Below are 16,531 nucleotides of genomic sequence, written 5' to 3' on the forward strand. Positions count from 1 at the left end.
TGGGTGGCAGGGCTGCTTTCGCACCTGGGTCTGATTCCAGTCCATACTCTTTTTTAAGACACTGGACCAACTCATACAGGATTCTGTTATGACTGATTCTCTGATGACTCTGTGTCCCTCTCAAGCTTGGCACAGACCTGGGCACATTTTGGTGGGGGTCACTGTGTGAGCTGGAGTTGGACAGGACTGGGCTTGAGTCCTGATGCCCTGTATGCAGGGTGCCTGTATACATGAGAGGACCTATGTGATATACAGGGATGCTTGTGTGGGTGCATGGATGTGGTAGGTAGTTATTCGGTTGATTAAGAGGCTGGTGCAGTGCCCCACCCATCCCCCACAAGGGTAAATATTGACTAATTTCTCCAGGCCTGGGGATCCCTCACATTTAGCTATAAACCCATTTGTATTTCAGAACCTTCCTGCATGCATGCCTGGAATCTCCATTCCTCTGCCTGGAATCTCTGCTACTTTCCCACCTGGTTGTTTTCTGCTCATTGTTTCAAGACAGTTCTCCAGGAAGCCTCGCCTGATTCCCTAGGCTGAGTTAGACAAGTCCCCCTCCCTTTGCTGGCCCCATAGCACCTTTAACATCTCTCTTTTCCTGGTAATTGCCAATTACATGTCTGTCTAGAGTACTGTGAGGTCCCTGAGGGCAGGGAGGGTGTCATATTTGTCTTGTGTCTCCAGCACTGTGCTGCACTTAGGAAATGCTCTGAAATGGCTGCAGAGTGAATGCAGAAATAAGCAGATGAATGAATCAATAAATGAATGAGTGATGGGGAACTAGCGCAAGCTGCCCTCCTATCCTGCCTTATTCTGGGTCAGAGAAATGGATGACAGACTCCCTCTCCCGTCCCTACTCCTTCCCTTAACATGCCTCCATCACCACTGTAACCCATCTCTTATCAGCATTTAAATTTGTCTGTTGTCTGCAGAAGATGCTGCCAAATCTGCCTTCTCCCCACCCCTGCTCTCTTTCCTCTTCTTTGTCTGGTTCTGCATCTAGAAGGTCAAGACCACAGTGACCTCTGGACTGCAGCCCCTGGCTAAAGATGCAATCTACCTGTCCAAGGGCCAGTGTGAGGCAAGACGTCAAGGGATGGTGAACACTGAGAGACCAAAGGCTTCCTCTGAATTTGCCTGGATTTTCACACCACTTGTCTGTTCGCTGTAAAAAGGAAGAAGAGGTGTACCTATAGCAACCTGCTGCAGAGATCTACATTCTCCTTATTCTGAGAATCCCCCCGAAATATTACCACCAAAGTAAAAACCAAATTTATCCTGAATTGACATGTACCCGCTAACCCCAGCTCAACTCCATACTCCTCACCATCAGAGAAGCAAAGTCTATTTCCCTTGCTTTAGATACCAGCATGCAGGTTTGTGGACTTCCAAAGGCTGTCTTCCAAGAACTTGGAGTTTAAACACGATCCCTTGGGTGATATGTCCAAAGAAGTTCTCACTGAAATTCCCCGCATCGTAAAATGTCAGGATGTCTGCGGTCTTTATTTATAGATAGATTGCTTTTCAACTTTTCTCACTCCAACATTTCAATGTGTTATTCCTGAAGATAAATGCACATTATGATTTCATAATAGAAATTGCATTTCTCCCTTGTGTCACCTCTAAGCATGTATATACATAAATATGGCACATTGCCTCCGACAGTAATTTAAAAGGCACTTTGGAGAACATATTGATCATGACCAGAGAACGGAGCTGGCATGGTCTAGATTTCGTTGAATCTGCCTCCTCCGCACCCCCGCCCTCTTTCCTCTTCTTTGTTTGGACTCTGAAGCTTGGGAACTTATGATTTGCATTTATCTTTGTATATCAGGAATATTTGTTTATAGGCACCATGGGGTTCAGGAGAGGGGGAAAAAGTGAAATGTTTAAACTCCAAAGTGTAAACAAGGAATGAAAAACAAAACCTTCCCACCAGAGTGGGTTCCCTGGAGACAGGAACTCTCCATATCACTCCCAGGTAACCTTGAGATCTTGCGTGCTGGATGCTGTGCACAGCTGCTCAAGCCACGTGGGGATGTGGCTCTCTGTCAGCTCAGTGTCACGTACTCCAAGCATCCTCCCAGACTGGCCCAGTATTCTCCTCTCGACGCCTTCATCTGCCTCCTGGAGACTTCAGGCTCACCTAGGAACGTTCACTTCCTCCCAACCCTTTGAGCCACTCACCATCATTTGTGGAAACTGTTAGAAACTCATCTCTTCTAGGAAGTTTCCGTGACTACTCAGAGCTGCATCCCAGCATCCCACTCTCTTCCTGGTACCCTCTCCACTCTGATCATTTTAAAGATGATTTATCTCTGTGCTGCTTTTAAAGATGAGATTATTCTGGGCCAGGTACCTTGGTGTGTTGGAAGAAACCAAACTCAAATTGATGGAGCATCTACAATACACCAGGCAAGTTCCTTCAATCCATCTCATTTAGTCCCAGCAACAGTCTTGAATGGCTGTGTTTTATTCCCCCATTTTATGGAAGACCAAGTGAGGCACAGAAATATTGATCTACCCATCCCGTTCAAAGATCTTGAGCCACTAAATGGAAAAGCCTTGATTCAAACCTCCAAAACCCACTCCCTCTGACATTTCCTAGAGCTGGTAGGGCGAGGGTTTAGGGTTGGAGGTCAGGTTTGCAAGGTATCACTTTTCCAATCAAGATGGTTAGTCCCATAGCTATGCACTGATGGTAGCCATGACCTGCCCAAGTGTCCTGCAGTGTCCACCTCTCGTCATAAGGGACCAAAGCAGAGGTGAGCTTAGTTTGTTTTTTTTTTGAGACAGAGTCTCTATTGCCCAGGCTGGAGTGCTCACTGCAGCCTCTGCCTCCCAGGTTCAAGAGATTCCCATGCCTCAGCCTCACAAGTAGCTGGAATTATAGGTGCCTGACTCCACGCCTGAATAATGTTTGTATTTTTAGACTCAGGGTTTCATTATGTTAGCCAGGCTGGTCTCACACTCTTGGCCTCAAGTGATCTGCCCACCTCGGGCCTCCCATAGTGCTGGGATTACAGGTGGGAGCCACCACACCTGGTCCTTGGAGTGAGCTTAGCTCTGTCAGCACTCACACTCTCTTTTCTACTCTCTCTATTCCTCCCCCTCAGCCTTTTCTCTGCCCGCTCCTTAAACACCACTATTCTCTATACTTTGGGCTTGGGCCCCCTTCTTTGTCCTTTTTTCACTCTTCCTCAGCTCTCCCCCATCTGCTACCAGTTGCAAGGACCATTTTTCTCTTGGCAACTTTCCAAACTTCACTGCAGCTCGGATCTCTCTCCTGCCTAACTGTCTGCTGGACGTGTCTGTTGGGATGTCTTGTAGGCCTCTGAAATGTACTGTGGCAACTATTGAACCAAATGTTCCACCCTCTCAGTGAGAGCACTGTCACCCACCCAGGTTGCTAAAGCCAGAGACCCCAGCCATCATACTCCTCCTCTGTGTGTTCCCATTCATGGATTCATCCTCTGCATCCTCAACACCTCCCTTCTCTCTCTGTGTCCTGTTTTTCTCTGTTAGTTCAGACCAACACTAGTTCAGACCTGAGTCTCATGGCAGTAGCTGCCTGACTCATCTCCTAGGCCCCACTCTTGCCCCTTCCAGCCCATTTTGCATACAACAGCCAGAGGGGGGATTTGCCAAGCAGAAAGCAGATCATGTCATGCCCTTGTTTAGAATCCATCATGGCGCCCATTCATGGCCAGTGGGGGCACCTCCACTGTGTTTCCCCACACATGTCAGGCCCACGTAGTAGGCGTTCAGTAAACCGTTGCTGAGAGAAGTTTCTCCTCGTTCTCCTTGGGTCTGTTCTCAGGGCTTGGTGCCTGCTAACTTTCCAGAGCTTCCATGACCCATTCTGCGTCAGTGTCTCAGCCGTGCCTTGCAGCCAAGACCTGGGGGCTGAGCTGGCCTTTGCCTCTGCCATTAGCTGTCTTCCCCTCTCAATTACATGGTAATCCCTGTTAAAATTACAAATTTATTTATAGTTTTTTCTTCCTTTCTTTTTTTTCCCCACCCGGCAATTTTTACGGCTCATCGGCTGTAACAAATTCTACTTCATAAAGCAAAGGCGCGTCTTATTATTACCTTATGGAAATAGACGACGGCAGCTGGCTCCTATTCCCGGCCGGTGTGTTGTCTCCGCGAATCCGTAATGGTTTCAATCAATACCCCTGTGGGATTTGTTCCGCTCTTTGAGGACGAGAACATTTAGACCTCAGAGTGGTGATTCTGCCTCCGAGCCAGCTGGCAGCGATGCCCCACCCAGAGGCCTTGGGTTTGGGGGGCTGCCTGGTGAGAAGATTCCTGCAGGGAAGTCCTGGTGCTTCTATTTTGTCCACTAATAAAGAGATCACTCTTGTGCCCAATATGTATGGAAGGCACTCAGTAAATGCTATTATGGTAGCCATATGAGGTGGGTGCTGACTGTGATCCCATTTTCCTGGTGGGGAAAGTGGGGCTCAGAGAGAGGTCGGGTGTCTCTAAGGGACTCACTCCTCCAGGCCCAGGCAAGAGGGCAGGAGGCTCTGAGAGTGCCCTGGGCTCCCTTTCCCACTGCAGACCTTTCCTAGACTCTGCTGTGAGAATCATTAAGTCATTACCTCATTCATTAGTTCATTCATTCATTCAATACAAACGGACTAGCATTTACTCAGTACTAGGAGCTGTAGCAGATGTTTGGATCCTGTGATAATTCAGCCATGGATGAAAGGGGTGGACGTAAGCTTTTTCCCCATCAGATTAAACGGCATCTTTATTAATGATAATGATAATATTAATAATACGGAAGGAAAGAATTACGAGAAGTCACAGATGAAGGCAAAGGGGAAAGGGAGGGTGGCTAAGACTAAGATACTTTAGGCTGACTGACTGTGCATGGATGCCATGCTAACCTCTGTGACCTGCACGGACACTCCAGATGAGTTTCTGGAAAATCTAAAGTAACTGGAAGACTGAAGAAATGATCAACCCCTACAGCACCTACTTGACTTTGAGACATTCTCTACTTTTCCTTATTCCCACCCTAATTGATAAGGTCATCGGACTTTGCAACCGACCTCGGTCAACCTCGTGACTCCACACCCTAAAACTGCCTCCCAGCTTGCAAACCTACAATCCCCTCCCAGCTTGCAAAACCTGCAATCCCCTCCCAGCTTGCAAAAAACCACCCTAAAGTAACTTCCACTGCCCACCCCAAACCTATAAAACCAACTCCTATCCCACCACCCTCCGCTGACACCCTTTTTGGCCTCAGCCCACCTACATCCAGGTGAATAAACAGCCAGGTAGCTCAAAGCCCGTTTGGGGGGGGTCTTTTCATTCAGAGGGCATATTTTAACAAAGACCAGGCACTCTGGCAATTGATCCCAGTGTATGATCTCGTGTTATCTTCATAATCCCACAGATGCCAGGGATCAGAGGGCTTAGTGACACAGACTTCAAGTACCTGAATGTGAACCCCAGCTCCTCCCGCCCAGCTCTGTGACCTTGCACATCTTGTTACTTTAAGGACAAAATGGGCGTGTTACTAATACCCATCTTTATCTTAGCATGAGGAATAAAAGAAAATCACAGAATTTGTTCACAGTATTTATTAGAATCTCTCAGTAAATAGTATTTATTATCCCATTTTATAGATGACATATGGCTCGGAGCATTTCTAACTTGTCTAAGAGCCAGCGGGGGCAGAGGTGAGATTCTGGAATCAGACCCAAGGTGTACCTTCTCACCCATCACCTCCCAAGCCTCTGCATTACCACTGTCCCAAGCATCTGTTCAGTAATTAGCCTTGCCAGGGCAAGGCTGGCCTCACAGTCAGGAATTCGCAAGGCATAGAGGTATCTGCCCTAGGGGAGTTGCAGTCTCCTAGAGCACAGGGCTATTAACAAGAGTTAATTCCCTTTCAGCACAGCCACAGCCACGTGAACTTGTGAGCAAACAATAGCAGGCACAAAAGAGGGGGGAGCACTCCTAGGGCCAGGATTAGGAGGGAGGGGCAGCAGGGAGAGGAAAATCCTTGCCTTTGAGACATGGGAAGGGAGGATCTGAGAAACTCTGGTCCAGCTGAACTCTTATCATCATCAGCATCTCCATGCTGCTGACCAGAGGATACCCTACACGTCAGTCAGGACTCCACTCTGCGATCAACTCCCCTAGAAATTTCCTGAGCAGCTCAGACACTGCTGGGCCCTGCACCTCCCGTGGGTAAGTGCCTCCTTTGACACTGACCGCCATCCTCAGGTCTCCACCACGAGTATCACCCTCAACGTGACCTTCCCCTTTGGGGCATAAAATTGCTCATACTCACTTTGAGAAGCCTTTATGCGGGTGTGTGTGGTCTTCCTGTGTATGAATAGAAGTGTTATTAGAACAAAAGCAATTCAAGTGTGAATTATTGGATTGCTTTCATAACAAAAGATGGGATTTCTTTTTCTGGCAAAGGTCTTTGCTCCAAGTTGGCCCCATTGACAGGCCCATTATCTGCTTTTCTAGGGCTTGCAACTGCAGGTCAACACAAGGTGGTCAGGGGTTTCTGCGAGTGGGAGCACAGGCTGCCTCATCCCATCAGACTGGCTACAGGAGGCACAAGGGGTTAGGGTTGGAACTGCAAATCACCACTGGTGGGGACTCCACTGCTCTGTTTCTCCCTGCCTCTGACTCCAGACTTGATTATATTTCGAAAGAAAAACCATAATCGTCAGAGAATGACAAGGCATCCTACTGGTTGGGCACAGCGTTGGAAAGGACTAGCAGGGCACACCTCCTTCAGCCTCGCTGAGACGCCTCTGAAGACAGGGAACTCACTACCTGCAGAGCAAGTCCATCCCTGAGCAGCACCAACTCTCACGTAGTTTTCCTTTGATGGAGTCTTAAGACGGCAACTCTGTATCTTCAGCCCAGATGCCCCAGTTCAGCTGCTGGAGGCTTCAGAGCAGGTGGAATCCTTCCTATCCACATCACTTGCTTGGCTATTGCAGGCAGAAAATGAGAGCTGGAAAGGATGTCAGAACTGGCTGCTCTGCGCGTTGTGCGATGAGGCTGTGCTCATTGCGCCCCTGGGCAAGTTGTCTGTGCTTTGCTTTCCCCGTCTGTGCAGCAGGATCTGGCCTATGCGCTGTTTGTTTGTGGCTTGACCCCAGGGCTGAGGCTAGATCCTAGCTCCAGCCTCCTCCTCAGCTGCTTTGATCTGCACCATCGGCCGAAAGTAGAGTCGGCCAGGATCGGTTTGACGCCAGCTCTGTCTGTTCCCCATAACCTTCCTGTTTACCTGGGCACATATGGTACAGCCCTGACTTGGCCCGTGTGGAATGTCTAGTGCTCTGTTTCTGCCATGCCTTTACCCTCTTCCATCTGACCGATATAGCTGATGGAGGGTGGCAGCCTTGGGAGGCAAGGAGGCTCTACCGTCCAGTAAACTTTTGGGTTTACTTCAAAAGTGGAAGGGGCTTGCCAACTCCCAAATCCCTGTCACCCGAAGCGAGGCTGGAAACTCAAATAAATATCCCTTCCCCTGCCTCAAAGTACAGCCTTGCTAAGTCCCAGAGGCAGCCTGGTGGGTGGAGAGAAAGAACAGGGCCCTGGAGACAGAGAACTCAGGTTCAAATGCAGGCTCCTTCTTGTAACAGCTGTCTGACCTGAACCAAAGCTTTCCCTTCCCTTGGTCTCAGTTTCCTCATCTGCAGAAGAGAGATAAAAAGAAATCCCATCCCAAAGGGTTACTGTGGGTTTTTAAACAGGCGAAGTTAAGGATGGTGCTTGGCTTCATGTCCAGCACATGCTCAGCTCTCAGTAAACGCTGGCCTTCCCCATCCCAGCCCCCGGGCACATGCACCCTTGTCCTCACCAAATCCCCTCAGACCTCAGCATCCTCTGGCTCACCCTAGGAAGATCACAGTTACCATGGCAACCCATAGGCAGCAGGGGCTTCCAGTCCCTGCTCACCCAGCCCCATCCTCTCAGCCTCTGTGCCTAGCTCAGACCAGCCCAGCCCGGGCAGCTGCCACGGCGGCCGATTGTGTCAAGCACAGCCAGTTCTTCCTCCCAAAGCTGATCCCTAACCACTTGGAGGTTTAGAGAGGTTCAGGACTCAGTGCGTGTGATGGGCTTTTCTCAGCCGGCTCGAGCCCTCCTACATGAGTGGAACTTCGGCCTTCCTGCACCTGACCTTGGCCCATGCCTGGATCTGCTTTGCTCTCTAATTAGAAAGGCTGGCGGGGGTCATGGTGGTATTCAGCCTCCCATCCTCCATGCCTTCTAAGCATTTGCTGAGCAAATCCCCACTCTACCTTCCATTGGCCAGGCCTGAGTGAAAGGACGTTTCAGCACACTGAGCTGAAATCAGAGCATCCAGCTCCACATAATCCTGGCTCTGCACTTAGCGGCTGTATTACCAGCCAGGGCTACTGTAATGGGGTCCTGCAAATGGGAAGTTTAAGCAGGCAGAAATGTATTGTGTCAGTGTGGAAGGCTTGAAGTCTGAGATGGCGGTGTCCATAGGGTTGGGTCTTTCTGAGTGCTGGAGGAAGAATCCATTCCAGGCCCCTTGCTTGGTGGTTTGCTGGCACTCTTTGACATGGCTTTACTCATAAAGGCACCATCCCGAGCTCTGCCTCCACCTTCATGTGGTGTTTGCTCTGAGTGTGCGTCTTCTCCATGTCTCCATTTCCCCATTTTATGAGGACACTGGTCATGTCTAATTAGGCTTTACCCTGGTGACCTCCTTTTAACTTGATTATCTCTATAACGACCCCATTGAGCAAGTGAATTTTGAGGAGATGAGATCCAACCTATAGCTCGAGCTGTGTGGCCTTGGGCAAGTCACGTGATGTGTTGGATCCTAAGAAAGGTTCATCTTGAAGGGGGGGGGGTGGGTAAAAATTGCCACTTCCTCAGGGGATTATTGTAAGGACTGAATGAGACAAGGTTCATAGGTTGGTTATCCCAAGGCAAGCTATAGTGGCATTGGTAATCATAGCTGCCGTGAATTCCCGTGTGGGGGAGGGGACCATGACCATGGATGCATTTACTCTCAATGGACGAAGGAAAAGGAAGGGTGGGAAGTGAATGCTAAGGCCTCTTGGGGTTCCTTGTTGCTATAACCCGCCTCCTAGCAACCCCAATAGGGCTGCCCTTTTGCCATTCATTCACCGACTCCATCAATCTATTTGACAAGTGCTGTGCGCATTCTATTTCATTTAATCATTACAAAAGTATTAGGTTGGTACAAAAGCAATCACAGTTTTGCCATAAAAGTCATGGCTGAAACTGCAATTACATTTGCACCAATATAATATTAATATTATTATTGCCAATTAACGAATGGAGAAACTGGGGCTTTGGGAGGTGGTGTGGCCTGCTCAGAGTTCCAGGGCACAAGGAATGATGGGGGCCAGGCTCACCAGTTTGGCAGCGTGGATGTTTGTGATTGCAGGGAAATGTGCCTGGGGCAGCCTGGCCTTTCTCTCTCGTATGGAATTCACAGATCCTTTGAGCCAGAGCTCCCTGACCCCCTTTGCAGCCCATCCCTGGAGGAGACCTCGCACTCCCATGCTGTTGGCACTGGGCACGGAGAGCCATTGGATTGCACCCCAGCACCCAGCCCTTGGTTATAATTTTTTGTTTATGTCTTTCCTTTGCTTGTCATCAGCCTGTTTATCGGCACGCGGCGATGCATCCCTCGTACGTGTTAAATATATATACGTTTCTGTGTGTATGTGTGTGCCTTCCCGGTTCTATTTATGCAGTTCCTCAGAGGATTAATTTAGCCAAATAACTGAAGTTATTTAGGTAGCTGACATTCACACTGGAAAGAGAATGTGGGAGCCAAGTCAGCGAGGCACTGGCTTTGCTCCCAGGTCCCCCGAGACTCAGTTTCCTTCAAATTAAGGCTTGGCATGGCGGAAAGCGCAGGAACTTGGCTAGTCAAAGGATCTAACCCAAGCCCTGTCATGGTGAGCCGTGGATGCTGGGAAGAGTCCAAAGCTGAGCCTCAGTTTTTCATCTAAAAAGAGGCCTCTTTTTTCTTACAGAACAGATGCAAGCTTTGACTGACTTAGTGAATTTAAAGCTTTTTGTTCATTTAGGTATTTATTTGTTAGCGGCACTCTCTCTCTCCTTTATCTCTCTATGTCTGTGCCAAGTGATGCATAAGATAAAATGGAAATTCCCTGGGTTGGCACCTGAGGGCCTCAGAATTCTGCTCCTTGTTGATATTTCTTTCTCTGGAATTGTTACTCTCACTGTACCTGGACGTGGTATAATTCAGTTGGGATGGTTGACGCTGTTGGTGCCCTTTTAAGTCTCTTCTTGGCACTCATCTCTCCTGTGTATGGTGACCCCATGGCTTCCACCAGCTGGCATAGTGGAGAGCTTTCTCTGGTGGTCAGATCCCAACTCACGCACCAGAGGGGAAGGCTGGAGGTGGGAGATGCCTCCAACCAAAGCAACCCTCAACCACCAAAGGAGGGAAGTGCTACATACACACCCCAGCTGTTCATTCTTTGAATGACTCACAGGCTTGTTCTGTGCTCTCACCTACTTTTTCCCAGCAGGCTGGAACCCTGGTTGCCCCCTGCAGAAACCTGCCCCATAACACTCTTAGTCGGCTTCCTTCTCTTCTCTTCCCTGTCTCACTCCTTCATTCTCCTACAGGTGTGTCTGGAAGCCACTTCAAAATAAACTCTATCCACCCAAATCCTTGTCTTAGGGTGTCCTTTTGGAAAAGTTCAACCTGAGACCAGGTAGTATGGTGGATGTTAATGGACTGAACTTTGGGGTACCCCCACCTGTCTTTGAACTCTGCTTTAAGAGTCAGTGACAAAGTATTTAGCATTTCTGAGCCTCAGTTTCTTCATCTGTAAAGCAGGGGCAGTAATGACAGTAGCTGCCCCACAGAGGCATGAGGTGACCTGCAGAGACAGCCAGAGTCCTGTCCCTCTCTGGCCGCTTACCCTACTTTGGTTTGTTCCAAAACTCCCATCACCCACTTCACTATGGGGATTCAATTATTTGTTGATTTGCACATGGTCTTTCTTCACGTAGACTGTCCCCACCTTATCTAGACGATCGATGCTGTGAGCGGCGGGTCTCTGTCACTCTTGTTCACTGCTGTTTCTCAGCACCATGGACAGCGCAAAGCCCACTCTACCTTCGGTGCAGGATCAAATCTCTCATTGCTTTCTCAGTGGCCCCAACAAGTGTTTTTTACTCATTCCTGCCTCTGCACTTCCTAGCACCTTGGATTTCTGTTCTATCCAACTCTATTCATTCTTTACAGCACAGGAAGTGATCCCACGCTTGGCCACGGCTGACTGGATCTAGGATCAAGGCTTGAACCAAAAGCATCCACCTGCAGGCTGATGAGAAACCTGTGAGTTGGCCTGGGGTGGGGGCTCAGCCCCAACCTAGCAACAATAAGTCATTGGTATTGAGCACATCCTGCACGCTAGGCACAGCACTGTGCACTCCGCCACACAACCTCCCTAACTCACAGCTGTCCTTTGAGGCTGGTGCTGTTATCATGCCCCATTTCATAGATGTGAAAACAGATTTGGGGAGCTTACACAACTTGCCTGATGTTAGGATTTGAATCAGATCTATCTGACTCCAGAGCAGGCTCTAGGAATGTCTCCCCATCTTCTCCTTAGGGGTAGGAATTAACTAAAGCTTTCCAATCCTCCTTCTTGAGCCATGAAGCTCTTGGTGCCCCTGCACACAAGTGTGTGTGTGTGTGTGTTTGTGTGCATGAAAGAATGAAGGAGCGAGATAGAGAAGGGGGGGAGAGAGAGAGAGAGAGAGAGAGAGAGAGAGAGAGAGAGAGAGAGAGACACTCAGGGAATGGGGAGGAGCAGAGGAGCAGATATGGCCAAAAAGTGTGATGAGAAGACAGAGGTGAACAGAAGTCTTAAGAGCAGAGACCAAGAGCTGAGAAAAGAAGAGTAGCAGAAGGGAAGGCTCGAGCTGTGGGGATGGGGCTCTCTAAGCCTTGCCCCATGACTGTGACCTCTCAGTCACTCACTGGGCACCCAGTGAGTGCCAGGTACCAACAATGAACAAAGTTCCCATTCTCCATGTGGCCTGGCCCAGCAGTAGCTAGGATGGCTTCCCATCCCCTAAGAACCCCAGAGTTTATATATATTCCCTGCCATCTGAGTAGCCAGCCACATGGCTGCTCCCAACAACGCCACCACTCTTCCCTCTTCCACGACATCATCCCAATAAATAACAGGTAGCTCCATCTCCCTCCTTGTGACATCCTCCACAGATGTCTTCTCCACACCACTCATACTACCTGCATCAGCACCATCATTCATTTCTTCCTTCATTTGGTAAATATTTATGGATCCTCTACTATGTGCCAGGTACTCTTCTAGCCACTGGAGACACAGCGGTGAACGAAATCACGTGTCGGCTCTCAGAGTCTTCCATTCATCATCCCATTCCCTCTATGACCTTGGCTGCCAGCACCATCACTATAATGCCATCAACCATTGTTTCCTGAGCACTTGGCTTGGAGAGGAGCACATAAAAAAGCTACCCCATCCTTGCAGCCCAGGTTCCGCTTCCTACCTTGTCATCAGCACAGACGGAAATTCCTCTTTACAGAGATATGTCTCCAGTTTTCCCCCAGAGTGTAGCCCCACCCCAGTGCCCAATGGGTGGAGGAGGGCTGCCTGGCCTGCTTGGAAACTTTATTTCAGTGTAAAAAGGAACTGATGCTTCATCCCAGAGACAGCTGCATTTCCCCAGAGCAGGAAATGAAATAACACAAAGACTGTGGTTCTCCCAAATGAAAAAAATGCCCATGAGATGCCAGGGAGGGACTGGGGAGAACACTGTGGCTTGTGCTGGGCTCCAGCAGCCTCTGCCTACAAGTGGCATCTCAGCAAGACCCTCCTAAAGAGTAACTGATAGGTCAATAAGGGAACATTGGTAGGGGGAACAGATGATCCTTAATTCTCTGACTGCAGATGAGCTCATGTACTCACCCAAGTGGCTCCTGTTTTCCCTCCTCCCCCTCCCAGCATCTGGCTTCCTTCTAACCTGGCACTCTGTATTACAGAGGGCTCCATCAGCCCCCAGGGCTGGGATTTATTTAAATGATGAATGAGCAGTGTGGCCCAAGTGTGTGTTAAGCAATGTTTATTATGATCAATAAATCGTGGTCTCATATCTGATCCAGAGAAGGAAATAGCTCGGGAGCCCAGGATGAGGTGGGCACCGCCGAGGCAAGACAGACTCTGGTTGAGGTCAGTCTCTCCACCCTGGCTGCAGGGAGTTGGGTGCTCTAGAGCTCTGGTCTCCTCTCCCTACATTTCCTCTCCCGCCTGCCCCTTTGAGAAACCTCCCCTGGGTCTGCCTTGTCTCCACCTGAGAGAAGGCTGACCTGGGAGCAGAGAGGCACGGCTTGGAGAGCCAGGTGGGCTCCTTGGGAGCAGCAGGATCTGGACGAGAAGATTGCTGGGTCTCCTCTGATGACGTCTTTCCTGGTAGGTCAAAGGGTAGCTTCATGCCTTACCACTCTGGAAGGGAAGCAGGTAGTTTAGAGACAACTTGAAACGCCCAAATCTGAAAGTCTGCAGTGTGGAAGGAGGGAGCACTAAGGAGAGGCAGATTCATTTAGTTTTAAGTGCATAGCTTTGGTGTCACCAAGAGCCAGCCGGGTTCAAGTCCTGGCTTTACCACTTCCTTGCCTTAGTTACCTAATCTCTCTGTGTGTCCTCGTCCTCACGGGTAAAATAGGGGAAGAATATGACCGGCCTCACAGGGTTATCAAAGAGAAATGCAAGGAGTTATTGTGGGTAGAAGTACTTTGCACTGGGGCTGGTACGGGGTTTCTGCTCACTAAATAGTACTTGCTGAATATGCCCCCCCGAAATGTTCTTGTCCTAATTTCCAGAACCTGCAATTGTCACTTTTATGGTAAAAGGGACTCTGCATCATCATGAAGGATCTTGGGGTGGGGACATTACCCGGGATTACTCCAGTGGGCTCTGTGTAATCACAAGGGGCCCCGGCAGGATAATTCGGTGTGAGGAGAAGGCCATGCAGCAAGAGAAGCAGAGTCAGAGAGAGAAGATGCCACACTGACGACTTTGAAATGGAAAAAAGGTCCCGAGTCAAAGAATACAGGTGGAGTCTAGGAGCTAGGAAAGTCAGGAGACAGCCCTGTGAACAGCTTGGTGTTAGCCCGTAGGCCTCACGTCAAACCTCTGGCTTCTAGAACTGCAGGAAAAGCAATTTGTGTTGATTTAGCCAGTGAGTTCATAATAATTCGTAAAAGGATCAACACGGAAAGTAATGCGTCTAGGAAGACTATGGTGCTGGTGATGCCAGGGCCAGCTTCTGAGATGTCTCCCAAAGTCCCTTGGACAGTACAGGGAACGCCATCCATCTTCTTGGAAGGAGGGAATCAGACTAGAGAACGTTCTTCATGCACCTACTTGGCATTACCAGCTCAGACCATTGGGAATGAGGAGCTTGTGGGTCACCACAAGCCCATCAGCAGGGCTTGATCCATGGAGTTTGTTTAGTCAACAGATGCCCTTGCTCTGGCTGGAACGGTGGCCAGTTGATGAATAGAGAGGGAGGAAAGGTAACAGCAAGTTCTGGGGGAACCTAAGCGTTGTGCAGGCAATTAGGAGCAAGAAATTGGCAGAACCAATTGTCAATACGGAGCACTGGACAACAGCTTGATAATAGGGTGAGGTGGGAGGCCCCTTACCTGGGTCGAAAGTCAGGGCAAGCCTTCCTTGATGAGGAGACATCTGAGCTGCTCCAGGGCTCCTTACAATGCCCTGACTAGGATTAGGATTGGTCCTAGGCCTCAAGGTCTGGGCCAACCTACAACAGCATCTGTGAGCAAAAACCACCCAGGGAGAAGGACTAAGAAACAGTGACAGTGGGATGTTTCTCTTTCTTCCAATCAGGTTCTCCTCTGGACTGATCCATGGGCTCAATCTCAGGATCCACTCTGATGAGGGAGGGGCTCCTACTCCAGAGTGACACAGACGAGCCACCCCCAGCAGTGACTCAGTCTGCTGGAAGCAGTGGGCGGCGCTTTCCTCTTCCTTTGTCTTTTCCCTAGGCAGGACTGCCAGCTCTCCCGGAGGCTCCTTGCCTGTCCCAGACGACTGACGGGAGGAGTGGGAGATGGCGAGTGATGTTGGAGGAGGGTGTGCAGGATGGGTGCTGGAACTGCCTCAGGGTAGATGCTGGGGAAGACAGGTATGAGGTGTCACCCGCAGGGATGATTCTAGGGTCTCCCCTGGTGGTTCTCTAATACTGATGCCTGGACTAGATACGGCAGAATCATCTGGGGAGCTTGTCTAACGAGCTCACTCCAGAGACCCCCTGCAACAGATTCCCACTCAGTGGTCTGGGATAGGGCTTGACATTTGCATTATTAGGGGGCAGGTTTGGGAGCCACCAGTTTGCACACTGGTTTCAGACAAACAATGTCCACAAGGCCCCAACAGGCTTGGAGAAGAGAGAGAATAGGGAGAGGAAAAGCAGATTGAGGACAAAGAGAGAGGGCAAAGCCAGAGCAATGGAACAGAAAGGCAATGGATTGAGCCCCTACTATTCATGGAGGGCTCCAGGTGTCAGGCTCACGTGTTCCTCTCTGGAACTCTTCAAGTTCAGTAGTGGTATCTCCATTATTCTGTGGAGGATAGTGAAGCCCAGGGAGGGGCTGTGACTTGTCCAAGGTCACATGGACAGAGGGTTGGAATTTGACCACTGAGTACTGTCTCTATTTGTGGTCACTATGCTTACAGAATAGTCCCTTCAGGACTTGTGTCCCCCAAGTTGAATGACAGGGAAGAAACAAAAATGATTGTGTTCTTGAGTCTCTGGAGAAGAAACAACTTCCCAGCTGGAGAGCTGAGGCTTCCGTGGTGGCCTAGTCCTCATCCTAACTCGAGGCTTTAGTGACTTAACCAGGAGTGAGTTCTTACAGTCCAAAACAGAGCACCTAGGGGACTTGACAGAGTCTGACCCTCTCCCAACCTCCCAGGCCCACTCTGTCTCTGGCAGGCTCCCAGCCCCTTCCTAGAGCAATCCCCTCTGGCCTTCCCAGGAGCCCTGGGCCAGCTCCTGCTCCAGCTTCCTCTTGGTTCAGATCACAGCTGCATCTCTTACCATGGCCCTGGACCTCTGGATTTGGCTTTGGGTGTGGTTCTTCCCCATGTGCATCTGGCCCCTTCCCCCCAAATTTGATTCCAACTCACCCAACAGGCTTGTTCTGTTTCAAATGGTGAGCCCACCAGCAACCCTAAATGCATCTCAGTGCAGAACAGTGGTGCAGACAGACCCTGTACTTAAAGCGTCATGTGGTAACTGGCAAGCTTGTCTTGTCCTATTGGCTTTTATCTTGTGTTTGTATTGGGAGGGGTGATCACATGATCTCTAGCCTGCTATCCCCAGACAGAGCCAATCCTAAAGAGCTGTGGGTATCACACTACTTTAGGTGTGATCATCACCATCATCAGAGGAGGAAGTTGAGAAGGAGGAAGAGGAAGGG

General features: G+C 49.6%; 1 long non-coding RNA gene across 1 annotated transcript; it reads left to right on the plus strand.

Moving 5' to 3' along the window:
• The first annotated feature begins 5,987 nt into the window (after nucleotides 1–5,987).
• LOC118155350 (uncharacterized) lies at nucleotides 5,988–13,254 on the plus strand. Its single transcript, XR_004745750.3, has 3 exons — nucleotides 5,988–6,213; nucleotides 11,285–11,377; nucleotides 12,369–13,254. It is a non-coding gene; the product is annotated as an uncharacterized LOC118155350 (long non-coding RNA).
• The last annotated feature ends 3,277 nt before the right edge of the window (nucleotides 13,255–16,531 follow it).

The sequence above is a fragment of the Callithrix jacchus genome, chromosome 7 (genome assembly GCF_049354715.1).
Source record: "Callithrix jacchus isolate 240 chromosome 7, calJac240_pri, whole genome shotgun sequence".
NCBI lineage: Eukaryota > Metazoa > Chordata > Mammalia > Primates > Cebidae > Callithrix > Callithrix jacchus.